Here is a 14136-nt window from a genome sequence, read left to right as displayed (position 1 = left end):
CTAAGAGGGCAAATGTGACAGCAACGTTATGGCCATATCCTCCGATGATATCTCTCATATCCTCCGATGATATCTCTTTCCCACCCTGGAGAACTTCCTGCTGAAGAGCCTGCAGCTTGTTGATGTGCTCCCGCATCGTCGACGACTTTGGAGGATCCATCACCCGCAACTGAACTTCCAAGGAGATCCTCTTCATGGGCGATACCCTGTTGTAGAGAGAAGCCAAATGCTGCCAAATACCTCTGGCTAGCGTCATATGCTTGATATGATTGATTACCTATGGTGTGCAATTGAGGAAGATGAAAGAACGGACTCTAGCATTGACACAATCCCATAATTGTGCCTATGCCTCACGTTCCTTCCGAATAGAGGGTAACTCCCCTTCCTCTAACTCCGGCCGTGGAATCCGAACAACAATGAAATCAGCAAGGTGATTTGATGGCTGGTCATGCACATGTCTCATATGTGATCAAAGAGGGTTATCTCATGAAAGATAATTCTCTCTGTGTGGTGTCTGACATGGGGCAAAAGGTTTTGGATGATACTGCCTACTACGCACATGATTGAGCAGTATTTCTTTTGGCCAGGTATGCGGAAGGACATAGAGGCACATGTACGTGCATGTTTCACCTGTCAAAAGGTAAAATTTGATAGGCAAAAGGCACCGGGTTTACTTCAGCCATTGCCTATTCCCACGCAGCCATGGGAAAGTATTACAATGTATTTCATTATCGACTTGCCACGGACCCAACAGGGTAATGATTGTTGGTCATGTCCACTCCCGGCTGGTTCAGGTGTGAACCCAGCTTACTCACGGGCACTTTTTCCATGTGACTGGACACAGGTTTTTTCCCCGTGTGAACACACTTATGTGTGTTGGGCACTTTGCCCTAGGCCTTTTAGTACTCACTTGTACTTTCACTTCATATCATTATTGAGTACATCTTTTCCAGCACTCTCACGTTTCTCTGTGCTTGAGGTGTGTGTGTGTGTGTGTGTGTGTGTGTGTGTGTGTGTGCAGGCTAGCTTCCCTCCTACCCAACATTGGTATCAGAGCAAAGTTAGGGTTAGGGTTAGGGTTTGTCCCCTGCTGCCCTTCAGAGCTTGAGCTTGAGCTTCAGCCTATTGCACACATCCTGCATTAGGGTTAGGGTTTCCCCTACTGTCCTTTGCATCTGCCTTGCCACCGCCACCCTGTAGCCGCCTTGCCGTCCTCAACTGCCCTCCGTTGCTGCCGACCGTACGCACTCTGTGTGCGCTGCCGCCGCCACTCAAATCTGTGCCGCCCTGTGTGCCGCCGCCGCCGCTCAGATCTGCGCCGCCCTCTGCGTGCGCCACCGCCGCCATTACTCAGATCTGTCGCCCTACAGATCTACGTTCGCAGCTATTGCCGCCTTCAAATCTGTCAGTCGCCGCCTGCATCATCGTCGCCTGCCCGGCATCGCCTGTACGGTGTTGATCCACTTCAGATTTGCCGCCGACCTGTACCTACGGCGTCGCCGCCCGTCGAAGCCACCTTCATCGCCCCAGATCTGTGTCGTCCTGCTGCGCCCCTGCGCTGCCCGTACTGGGTCGCCTCATGTACCTACTCGTACTATTGTGTGCCTATTGTACCTGCTGCCTGTCTTGTTGAAGGCGCCCAATGCAAGCTCAGTAATTTTCTTACTAATTTTTTTCTGGCAATTTTTCAAAAATTCAAAAATTACTCAAAAATTAGTAAATTATTTGCATTATTTTTGGGGCTTTTCACCATTGAGCCTGCGATTGCAACATTGGCACACATTGCCATTGATTTCAGCAGATTTGGTGCATCATAATTGCTGGGGATTTTGCAAAAATTGGCACTATTTGCATGCAATTTTGGGTATTGCGGGCACATTTGGTTGACATTGGAGCATTTCTCCCAAATTTTTGGGTATTACAGGTACATTTGGTTGGCATTGGGCATTTCCTCCAATTTCTGGGTATTTCAGGCACATTTGGTTGGCATTGGGGCATTTCCCCCAATTTTCGGACATTGCAGCACTTGGTACAGGTGACAAACGCATTAGCAGATTTACAGGTGCAGATCCGGTTCAGATGTGGTCTAATTGGTTGCCTAAAAATTAGGGCTTTTCTACATTGAGCCCATTTTTGGAGCATTCGACCAATTTACATTTGATCTGCCAGGATTTGAGCACTTGCAACTCTTACAAGTGTCAGCTGATTGTGTTTTTCACGACACATGTATACATTTGTGGTTTGCTGCAGCATATGTATGCCATTGTGAACACTTTGACAGATTTGCATCATCGTGCAGTACACTTGCAGATTTAGGACATGCATTTGTATTTCTCGTGGTGAAGGAGTTCCCTTTCAGTCCATAGGTTATCCTGCTATTTATCTCCCGTATTCTTACGGTTTTGCTAGACATTGCATACTCGTGGTGACTTGTGACATATTTGTTGTCCTATCATGGCCAACAGCAATAATGACCTCTTTGGAATGCTATCTCAAGAGGACAAGCTCAATGGGGACAACTACCCTATGTGGGCTTATATGATGCATCATGTTTTGGTTGCCAAAAATGTATGGTTGTCTGTGGATGGCACTGAGGAGCGTCCTCTTGCACCTGCTCCAGCGGAAGGTGAAGTGATTCCTGCTCATCCTACTGCAGGTCCACCTCCTCGTCTTCCTCCTACTCAGCAACAGCGTACTTGGGATGCTAGGGATGCTCAGGCCCATGCATTGATTGCTCTCTCGTGCCGCAGGCATATCATTCCGCACATTCAATCTTGCACCATTGCAAAGGGTGCTTGGGATACCTTGGCGGCATTGTATTTAGGTCGCAATGAGGCTCATGTAGCTTACCTTCAGGGCAAGCTTGAGACTGACCGCATGCTTGAAGTTGACTCTATCGATCAGTACCTTACGCATGTGAAGGACCTACGAGAGCAGCTCATTAACATTGATGAGGTTTTGACAGATAGCTATCTTGTTCAGACAGTTTTGCCCAACTTGCCTGACTCTTATCAGACATTTGGCACCACTTTGCGGTTGTTAACTGGCAATGCACCTAATGCGGTCACTTTTGACAACCTTGTGACTCTCTTGCTCAGTGAAGAGCAATCTCGTTCCAACAGGAACAACATGATGTCTGTTGAGTCAGCAATGGATGCTCCTTTTCGTGGGAATAGATCTGGGCCTAAACCTAGCCCATCGAATCCTCCCAAGATAGAGGACAAGCCTGAAAAGAAAAAGCGCTGTAACTATTGCAGGAAAACAGGACACACCATAGAGGAATGCAAGAAGCGTATTGAGAGTGAAAAAAAGAAGAAGCTGGCATCTTCTTTCACAGGTGCAGATCAGGCCAATTTGGCTACAGATGTGTCAGCCTTGACACTTACATCTTCATTGCCTGCAGAGATGTCTTCTGATGCCATTGCTTTTGATGACTATGCTATATAGTCTTTACTCCATTGTATGCATTGTCTGGCAGATGCATTTCAGGGGGGGGGGGGGGGGGGGATTCTACTTGCCCACATGCAGTTGGTGATGCCTCATGGTCACTTATGCTTGTTGACCTTTATGCTGATCTATGCTAGACGCTTTCTCTTATGTGATGTCTACTGGAGATGCCTTTTATGCTGTTTTTCCTTGCAGCGGGATTGTTTCTACAATGTTGACATTGTCACTTTCTCACATGTGATGTTTACTGGGAGTGCCATTTACACACTTGGCCAGTGTTGGCTTGCTCTCATGGTTTTGACATGTCACATGTATATTATTCATTGTGGGATTATGCATCTTTACATTTGCCATACATGCCACTGATCATGGCATCGCTGAGAGTTTACCTATCGTCTCATAGCATTAGCTGATGCCCACCTCAAGCCCCCACTTTTTCTCCCCATTTTCAGCTTTTTCCATTACTGATTTTTCTTCATCGGATCCTCCATTGATGAGTTTCACTTTTGCAGCTTACATTGCATGTCTCACAGGCATGACTTCTGGATTCTGTTGCCTTTACACATGCGTTGTCACCAATTGGCCGACCATTTGGTCCATCTCCAGTTTTTGTGTCTCATTCACTTGAGGCCAGGCCGGTGTCTCATGTGAAGAGGCCAGTATTTTGCTGACATGGACGGGAGCCAGACTGGTGCCACCCGTGTGTTAGCAAGATGGTGTCGTATGGACAAGAGCGAGACTGGTGCCACCCGTGTATGACCTGGACTGTGTTCGACCCATGGGATTGTCACGCCATGGAAGAGCCAGTATTTGTGCCGTGTCTTGCCTATGGGACTGTCACACCATAGGGAGGCTCGTGCCTGGAATTGTGTCTTACCTATGGGACTGTCACTCCATAGGAAGACCAGGTTTTTATATTTTACGTCGTGCCATTTTGTGCCGACAGATATTTTGTACTTGTTCCATGAACGGGAGATATGTCCATGATACTATTTGCACATGCACAGATGATTTGCATGTTTGAAACTGTTTTCGCATGACATGTATTTTTGTGTTTGCCTGCTTGACGTGTTACTTACTGAGCGGGGACGCCTGCCAGTGAGTCGTGAAGTCTGCTCTGTCTTCTAACAAGTTTTGGTGCATGTGAACAAGTGGTAAGTATATCGCACATGTTGTTTTAATACTTTATTTCTAACCTTTTGATTTATAAGGTTACATGTTCACACCCACTTAAAAGTGGGCACCCCCTTTGGGCACCCACTTAGGGGCCAAGGTGGGGAGCCCCACTTAAAGTGTGTGTGTGTGGGTGGGCCACCTACCCAACCCACTTTGGAACTGGCCACCCACATGCAAGCGTGGGGAGCCAGCCAAACACTATAGTGTAACCCCACTTTAATTTTTATAAAAAAAGCGACCACCTTTGGTAGGACAAGCACCGGCGACCATCTCTGCGTTGATTTGCTAACAGACGGCTGCCATCTTCGACGGAACTGCTGCGCATGCTTTCTCTCTCCCAGGCGACTGCATCCCCTCCATCGTTGCTGACGGCTGTACACGCTTCAGGCTGCTCTGCCTACACAGAGGCGGCTGCCAACACCTGAACTGCTGCGCATGATCTCTCTCTCCCAGGCGACTGCTTCTCCACAGGCTGCTGAGCCTCCAGTACAGACGGCTGTACTTGCTGCAGGTGGCTGCGCCTACACCACCTCCACTCCTACAGGCGGGCTGTGCAGGCTGCAGCCAAGCGTTGCTGAACTGCACACCCAGTTGTGCGCTCCACCTGCATCCAAAACTGCTACATAAGCTGTGTATCCATCACCAGCAGGCTGTGCTCCAGCAGGCGGCTGTCCACAGTATGAACCTCTCCTAAGGCAGCTGCTCCATCTCCCTTTTGGCAAGAGGTTGCATTTCCTTTCCATAGGCGGCATCTTCAGTCTTCAAGTGAACTGGTGTTTCTCTCAAGTAACTGCACACATTGGTATTGGATTTCCTTCTGCCATCCACAAGTAAGTGAATTTTCAGATTTAAATAAAATACTTTGTGTTAAATCTGATAAGGGATTCATTCCCCACGGTAACACCCGTTCGGTGCCGGGTAGTCCAAGTTCTACTGGAGAACCTCGGTCCAAAGGTGCTGAGATCGGGAGAGCCAGCGTTAGTACGAGAGCACCTGTTTGTGCGTGGTCTCGGAACACCAATGAGGCGCTCTCCGCGGAGTCCAGTGAAAGCACAGGACCATAGAGATTGGACCACGCTAGTGGTCGTTCTGCTTCGAGCATCTACATCGAATTTCGACTTCAAGCCTATTTTGTTTGGTACTGTATTCATATGTACATGGACATCATCTCGTTCTTGGAACCCATGGAGCATTGTATTTGTTAAATACTCCCAATAAATATATCATATATTGAGGGGGGGGTCGGCCCGTTCCGGCCCCAGTGCTGGTGTCCATCTTTCCATTTCATTTCATTTCAATTTCAAGTTGTATTAAGTTGTCCATTTCAAGTTGTGGTTTTAAAGTTGTGCTATTACGCGTGTGGGTGTCCAACGGAGTCTTCCCACTTGACGGGATCGGTTTCATGCGTTATCTGCTACCTCTTCTTATGCTTATCACTGGTGCAGTTACAGAGCATTACTGTGGATTACATGCAGTTCAGCTTGGCATTTGGTACTTGCCTTCAAGGGGGTATTATGCGATGCCTCTTGATTTGATGCAGTTGATGTCCACATGATCTTTGCCATGCATTTCTGGTGATGCATTTATGTAATACTTTGCTCTAGCATTAGCACTCTGACATTGGGGATTCTCCTTTTTCCCGTCATATAGTGCTTGCTTTTTCCATTGGCACTTCAGTTCACTCTTACTGTGGAGCATAGTGCAGGGCAGCATTCACAGCTTTATCACCCATTCACTCGAGGGGGGTTTGTTGGTCATGTCCACTCCCGGCTAGTTCAGGTGTGAACCCAGCTTACTCACGGGCACTTTTTCCTTGTGACTGGACACAGGTTTTTTCCTCGTGTGAACACACTTATGTGTGTTGGACACTTTGCCCTAGGCCTTTTAGTACTCACTTGTACTTTCATTTCATATCATTATTGAGTACATCTTTTCCAGCACACTCACGTTTCTCTGTGCTTGAGGTTGTGTGTGTGTGTGTGTGTGTGTGTCTGTGTGTGTGTCTGTGTGTGTGTGTGTGTGTGTGTGTGTGCAGGCTAGCTTCCCTCCTACCCAACAATGATGCAATTTAGACAATTGTGGACAAGTTTAGCAAGCAAGCTCATTTCTTGCCGGTCAAAGAGACCATCAAAGCTGAGCATATGGTTAAAATATATCTTGCACAAGTGTTCAAGCATCATGGAATGCCAAAATCCATTGTGGGGGATAGAGATCCCAGGACTACAAGTCTCTTTTGGTGGGCCTTATTTCATAATATGGGCACCAAATTGGACTTCTCATCAGCGTATCACCCTCAAACGAATGGGCAAAGCGAGGCTGCAAATTCAGCCGTGTTGGATCTCTTGAAATGTTGTGGCGGATCAGAAGTCTTCTTGGGAGAAGTACTTACCGCTTGTGGAATTTGCATACAATAACACGGTGCATGCATCTACGAGAAAGGCCCCGTTTGAGATTGTTTATGGTAAGGTGGTTTTACCACCCATCCTTCGCACAAAGGATGAGATATTTGCAGCTGATGAGTGTTGGGGTAAAGGCATAATGCCCACCCTTATAGTGTGTACAACCCATAAGTTATAGTACATAGTACACTTAGTACTTTTAATGTACTAAGTGCACTATGTGTACTATTGCAATATACATGTGTGATAGGGGAGTCACACACTCATACTTGATGAGTTGACTTATCCCCACAACTCTCTCTCTCTCTCTCTCTCCCTTGCTTCTCTGTGTATGTCTCCCACATGAACCTAACCCTAATTCCCACATCAACTGGTATCAGAGCAGGTTATTTTTTCTAGGGTTTTGTCGCTGCAGAGAACAGGCGTGTGCTGCTGTACGGATCTGCGTGCTACATCAGAATTTGTCTCTGGTCGCCTTTGTGCAGTGCTGGTTACTGGTCGACTGTGTGACCAGTCGCAGGCAGGTGGGTTGAGAGAGCAGCAGCAGCTGTGCCATAGCCCAAGCCAGAGGTACCATTGCGGGTACCATAGCTGCCCTCAGTTCTCCCAGGCGAAGGTGGAGAAGATAGCGTAGAGCTATCAGGCGAAGACGGCTACAGGCGTTTGACGGCGTAAAACAATCAAGCGCGTAGGCAACTGAGCCAGGCATGCCCAGCCATTCAGGCGCCTATAGCCGCCAGGCGTTGAACGTGGGGGTCAGCCAGGTGCAACCACGCTGCCCAGCAGCTGGCGTCAGGATCTCTTTTGCCCAGCAGCACAACCACGCTGCCCTGCAGGCGCAGCCAGCACCCAGCCTCAGCCGTACACACGACACTGCTTAGATGTCCTTTCTGGCTGCCATTGCCTGCAAAGTCACCTGTGTAAAGCCGCCTCTCTTGAGCCCGATGCACAGCAGCTCTTATGCTCACACCTTGGGCATCTATTGAGCAGTAGCCAGCTATGTCATTCGCCTGTCATCCAATGCCCGACTACAAAGGTCTCCACGAACAGCAGCATCAGATTTCCTGCAACAACAAAATTCAGCCTACAGATCAGAGAAATTCAAAAAATTAAGAGGTATTTGCCTTCAATTTTGGAAATTTCTTATCAATTCAATCAATTGAGCAGGTACAGGTGCCGAATTTCTCAATTTTTGAGCAAAATTGGCAAAATTGGGTGACATTGGTCACAATCAGGATCAATTTGCAGGAAATTGGATGTCGAAATTTGGGGCTTTTGATGTAATTGTGCAATTAAGCACTCATACATGCTGTATGATGTGAAAAATCGCACATTTGGGCAAAATTGCAGCAGATTGCAGTGCAAATCAAGGGGCTTTTGTGCCGATTTGGTTGATTTGCATGCAGGCAATCAATTTGATGCTGTGGATAATGTGTTGATGCCTTACAAGCACTCAATGTGCCTGTAATTCAAGGGGCTTTCATGTATTTGATGTATATGTGGCCAGGGGGAAGCATCGTGAACACTCTGGATGCCTTCATGTGCGTCAATGTACCATGTATGATCAAAAATTGATCTTAAATCAAGGGGTTTTTCAAGTTTGTATGCTTGTTGAGCTTGGCAAAGCAGCAGGCAAGACATTTATGCCTTGAATCCTCAAAAATCAGCTTGCAGTCAAGGGGCTTTTGCCCAATTTCTGTTCGGGACTGTTGTATGCAGTGTACAGGACTGTAAAAGTCTGATTTTCACTCATTTGGACAGCCAGGAGAGCATTTATTGCTGTTGTACCTGTTGGTACAGATTTGGCACAGCTTTGTGCATGTTTTGGCATGGCTGTACACTGTTTTGAGTGACCAAAAGGTTCAATTTCAGCTGCTGAACTTGCCGGTACAGGTTTGGTACATCATTGGTGAGCACTTAGTACTGCTGTACAGTACTTTGGAAGGGCAAAAGAGCACATTTAAGGTGCTGTCCAAAATCTGCAGCAACCAGATTTTGGTGTTTTCATCGCATTATCTCGGAGACCCTTGAGCCATACGGTTTCTATGGGTTACCATATGGAATTCACTTTGATGAAGGATCCTTATGCTACCAAAGAGGATTTCAAAGATGTTTTGGAACAAATTGCTGATTAGAGATTTGGTGACTTCTTATGTCATCAAGAAGGGTTTTCTTATGATGCAAACCCAGGATATGTACGACACAGGACAATTGAGGACAAGGTAATGGAAGAGTGCCATGCTTCTTCCTGCATAGGGCATAGAGACACCTTTACTACACTTCAAGCTATGGGAGAGCTATTTCTATTGGCCTACTATGAAAAAAGGACATTGAACTTTATGGTTCGAGAATGGTTGGTTTGTCAGAAGGTCACATTTGATCAACAAACACCAGCAAGACTATTGCACCCATTGAATATTCTATGGAAGAGTATTGATATGGATTGGATTGCCAAAGTCAGGGAATGATGGTATATGGATCATTTTCACGATACCAAGGAGATTAACCATGTAGTCATTGGTTGGACCTTTCAGATCATTGGAGGATATACAATGCCTTCCATGATAGTTTATGGAAACCAGGTACAAGGTTACCCCCAGAGGAGCTTGTATTGAAGGATCCATCAGGGATAGAAAAGCCAGAATAGATTGTGTTTCATTCTGTGAGAAAAAGAGGAAAGACAGAGGTCAGAAAGTTCCTCTTGGAATTCGAGAATTATTTGCTATTGGATGCCAAATGGATCCTAGAGAAGTAATTCAAGGACTATTTAGGTATACTTCAAGCTTATAAGGAAGTGGTTGGTCCAGATGTATTTGAAGTACATATATAGACGTCTTGCGATCAAGACAGATTCAAGAGGGAGGGATTGTGCCCCTAGCCCTCTTCATTGTAGATATATTAGACTGGAATCGATCATTATCCTACTTATAATGGTTACTTGGACATGCTCTAGTGGGTGGCAATGATGCCAGATAGCGCAAGGAGCAAGATTTGTATATGGGAGGCAAGAATGCCAGATGACCCATTGGACAGCAACAATGCCAGATATATTGGACTTCGCAGTCACGCGGTCATTGCGACCAGATGGCCCAGATGACTGTATTGGATTTCACAGTCGGGGTGGTCATTACGACCGGATGGCCCATATGACAGTATTGGATTTTGCAGTCGAGCAATCATTGCAACCAAATTGCCCAGATGACTAGATTCGATTTCGCAGTCAGGCGGTCATTGCAACCAGATGACTCAGATGACTGTATTGGATTTCATAATCGGGGGATCAATGCGACCAGATAACTATTGATGAACTCTCAGGCGGTCCTAGTGACTAGATGGCCTTGAAAATAGTCTGAGCGGTCCTAGTGGCCAGATGGCACAGCACAGTTTCGATGAAACCAGACAGGACAATCCATGAACATGAGGATCATTACTTGTGCATTGCATATTGATGTATGTTTGAATTTCTTTGACTTTGTGTGATGTTTTTTATGTATATTTATGGCATGTGATTATCCATAGGACTCCAGACTACCTGACCAGTATCTGGAATACCCAGTAGACGCGAATGATGCGTACTTGTTTATTGACTAGCTTGTGTCTAGTTTTTGCAAGAGGTAAGTATGCATTTATTTTATCTAACACATATGACAGGTAATGAAGATGTACCATCAAGAACAAGGACATCGGTCAAAGAAAAGGCATTGAGATATTGCCAGATGAGCAGATGACACCACAGATATGGGAAAGACCAGATGCACAAGCTCACCGGATGGGGCTAGTACCTTGAAACATATGGATGTACTTGATGTACCTTCAAACATATGGAAGTACTTCATATACTTGGAACACACGGATATATATATATATATACCTAGATGAATCCAAAAACATGCCCAAATTCACCTTTTAGGAGCGTGCATGTTATATACTCATGGTAGTCAACCCACAAGATTACATAACCATGAACTCCATTATGCATAGTATGGTCTAGATACTACGACATCCCCACTAACGTCCTCAATGCCCAATAGTGGGTGTAGAACTCTATATCAAGATATGCTCTCTCTCTCTCTCTCTCTCTCTCTCTCTCTCTCTCTCTCTCTCTCACACACACACACACATAAGAGCATATATTCACACAAAGCCCTTCGTACTGAGTTTCTGTCAAACCTCCGGAGATACGCTTGGAACACTTGTGGTCCGCAATTGAGGACAACTGCGATCTAAGAGGGAGGAAATGTAACTATTTGGCCCTCCTAACTCTATTTCACATGATGAAATCCATGCCCAGACACTAGACAAGTGGAAGAAGACATGGGGACAGGGTCCATAGGGTTTGATTAAGAAAAAGCACCATTCTTGGTCAAAAAGCAAGAAAAAGCAAAAAGTCAAACAGGGTTGATCGTGAGCTAAGGACACCATTGGAAAGAGGAGACTGAGCCGGACCAAAAAGCTAAAAGGCGCTTTCTCAAAAAGCAGCGCTAAGGCCAAAAAGCAAGGTCCTGAAGTTAGAAAAGCAAAGTTTAAGAACTTTGACAAAAGTGAGAAATATTTTATTATAAAGTGAAAAGCAAAAAGAAAAAGGCAAAAGCAAAAGCTTGGTTAAGCTTTTGGCAAAAAGCAAAGCCCTCTTCAAGTATAAAAGAAGCATGAGACTCTCTTGAGCATCAAGTTGAAGAAGAACCTCTTCATCGTGTTGCCATTTTCGTTGAAGCGTGGAGATTATCTTCTTCATAATCAATTGTGTGGAGTGTACGAGCAGAAGATTTCAAAAACCCTAAAAACTGCTTTTTGGAGGTTTTTATCACCCGAAAATCATTCAAACAAGTTTTATATCAGTTTTCTTGTGAGAAAGAGCTTTTCCATGGAGAAGAGCCTTCCATACAAAGAAGGCACTCCAATTTGCCACTAAACTATTGACCAAGGGTAGATAATCCCTAGGAAAACAACTTATTACCATGTCCCAGCTTTGCAAGATTCGGCACGAATTCTGGACCGAAAAGCTTGAATGAGATTACGGAAACTGATAATAAACACATCTATTCTTGCTCACAATTAAAAAAAAATAGCACACGCACACCCAATACCTTACAGAGTGCACAGATGATATCTGCAGAAATGAGTGCACCAAAAATATCTATTTGTCTACAGATGATGTCTTAAATTTTAACTGATTATCAACCTTGAACATGCCTCCATAAAAAATGAAACCTACAGAAGAAACCTGAGTCTAAGTCCCAAGGAATCCATGCAAGCACAAAATGTTTACCTGCCGCAAGGTGAGTGAGGCTGCCCGGAAGGTCCGTGCAGCTAAGAGTTTTTGATATATCTCCTCAGAGAGTGTTTTACCAGTTTCATAATGCTTAGCTATTCCCAACAAAGTTGCTCTGCACATAGAAGCAGGAGTAAGACATGAGAAACACAAATCATTGAGCTTAAAAAGTCGATCCTACAATCATAAGCACCAGTTTCACATGTTTAAAAAGTATGATTTCTTTTTCAATATATTTTAAGAAAGAAAGAGAGTGTGCAAGGCTTATCTGTCTCAATGCAAGCAGCGGAAAACTTAAAGGAGCTCAAAAGCACTCAATGCTCATAGGTGTTTAAACTACTGTATGCTCTTTTACTGCTCAATGTACAAGCCTGCAAAGTGGCTCCTAAAAAGAACTGACAAACTACTAAAGAAGTCATCCCCAAAGCAACCCAACTCACTCCCGAAAGCTGTTTAAAGGATGAATGCTGGCTGAACTGACAAAATTGATCCAACTGATCCTTGCTGCAGTTTGCTGCACTTCCGAGCTTCTTAAAGGGAGAGGATAGAAACTAGATAGGTGTTCTCTGAAGCTCTAAGCACCAGAGTCGGGAGGGGGGAAGCTGGGAAGGATTCTTATAGGCCCACGCTTGCAAGTCGGATGAATAGACCTGCTCATGCTACTTGCAGCATTATTACTGACAAGCACTAAAGCTGAAACTTTATTCTTAGCCCACCTTGTCTGCACCAACTGCCCAGCCCGCCTGCCCACACTCTTTTCTTTCATTTCTCGTTGCTGAAATCATCCCCCAAAAGTACTTCGTAAGTCATTTTGTACAACCTCACACGTTTTTAGACTCAGTAGCCTGTATCTACATAATCTAACTCTCTCACAGGTTACATGCAATTTTACTATTTTCACAAGGCACAGCAGAATTATTAAAGGCATTGAGGAATTATTAAAGGAAAAGAAGCAAGTCTCAAAATAAGATAACATACATATACAGATGAAAACATGTCTCCTGACAGATATCTTCACTGGAAAAACAATGTCCAAGAGACCATGTTGAAAACTAAAGTAGCAAACCACCAAGTAAAAAATATAGAGCCTTTTGTATGTCAAACAAAGGTCTACATATCACCAATGCTCCCACTTGACATCAACATAGATATTAGAAATTTAATGGTCCATTCACAACAATTACCCATTCACGGGCGTTTAAGTTACCTATTCGCAGACGTTTCTGTTTATTTGAAAGAGAGAACTGGTTATTTATATAGATTACCGCTTAAGGCCTTACGGCTAAATCTATGTACAACCTCCACAGTTAGTCTGCACCCAAATTGAAATTTCAGACATTTCAATCTACACTCATACCATTCACGATCCAAACAAATCTCAATTTGTACTTGTTCCATTCACAATCCAAAAGGAGCATCAATCTTCATCTAAGCTTGTACCATTCACAATCCAGATGAGATATCAATCTTCATTTGGACTTCCATTCACGATTCAGAAGAGACATCAAACCCAATCTAGACTCCTACAATTCGAGATCCATATTAGACATCAATCTAGTCTCTTACAGTTGATATCAACTTGGCGCTGTAGGATCTTCTACTGGGGATAATTAATAGCTATGTCTCCAGCATAAAGAATTCAAGAGAAAATATATAATTTATGATTTAACAGCTGTGTCCTAGCACAAAGAGTTCAAGAGCCATGTCTCGACATAAAGTCACCAAAAATTTCATTCAACAGCCATGCCCACAACATAAATCATTTAGTAGCCATGGTCCGGCATAGAGAGCATTTCTGTTGATATATCCATAAAATAAAGATCTCTACGATATCCCTGTCCC

General features: G+C 44.7%; 1 pseudogene across 1 annotated transcript in view; it reads right to left on the bottom strand.

Moving 5' to 3' along the window:
- The window catches only part of LOC147640407 (organellar oligopeptidase A, chloroplastic/mitochondrial-like), a 44268-nt pseudogene that overhangs the window by 17683 nt on the left and 12449 nt on the right, over window positions 1-14136 (bottom strand). Inside the window, exon 12 of the transcript XR_015262996.1 lies at window positions 12292-12409. The product of XR_015262996.1 is annotated as an organellar oligopeptidase A, chloroplastic/mitochondrial-like (transcript). The remainder of the gene's footprint in view (window positions 1-12291; window positions 12410-14136) is intronic.

The sequence above is a fragment of the Cibotium barometz genome, chromosome 3 (genome assembly GCF_041138505.1).
Source record: "Cibotium barometz isolate CiBa-2024 chromosome 3, ASM4113850v1, whole genome shotgun sequence".
NCBI lineage: Eukaryota > Viridiplantae > Streptophyta > Polypodiopsida > Cyatheales > Cibotiaceae > Cibotium > Cibotium barometz.
The sequence above is the reverse complement of the archived record's forward strand: the minus strand, read 5'-3'. Positions and strand labels throughout refer to the sequence as shown.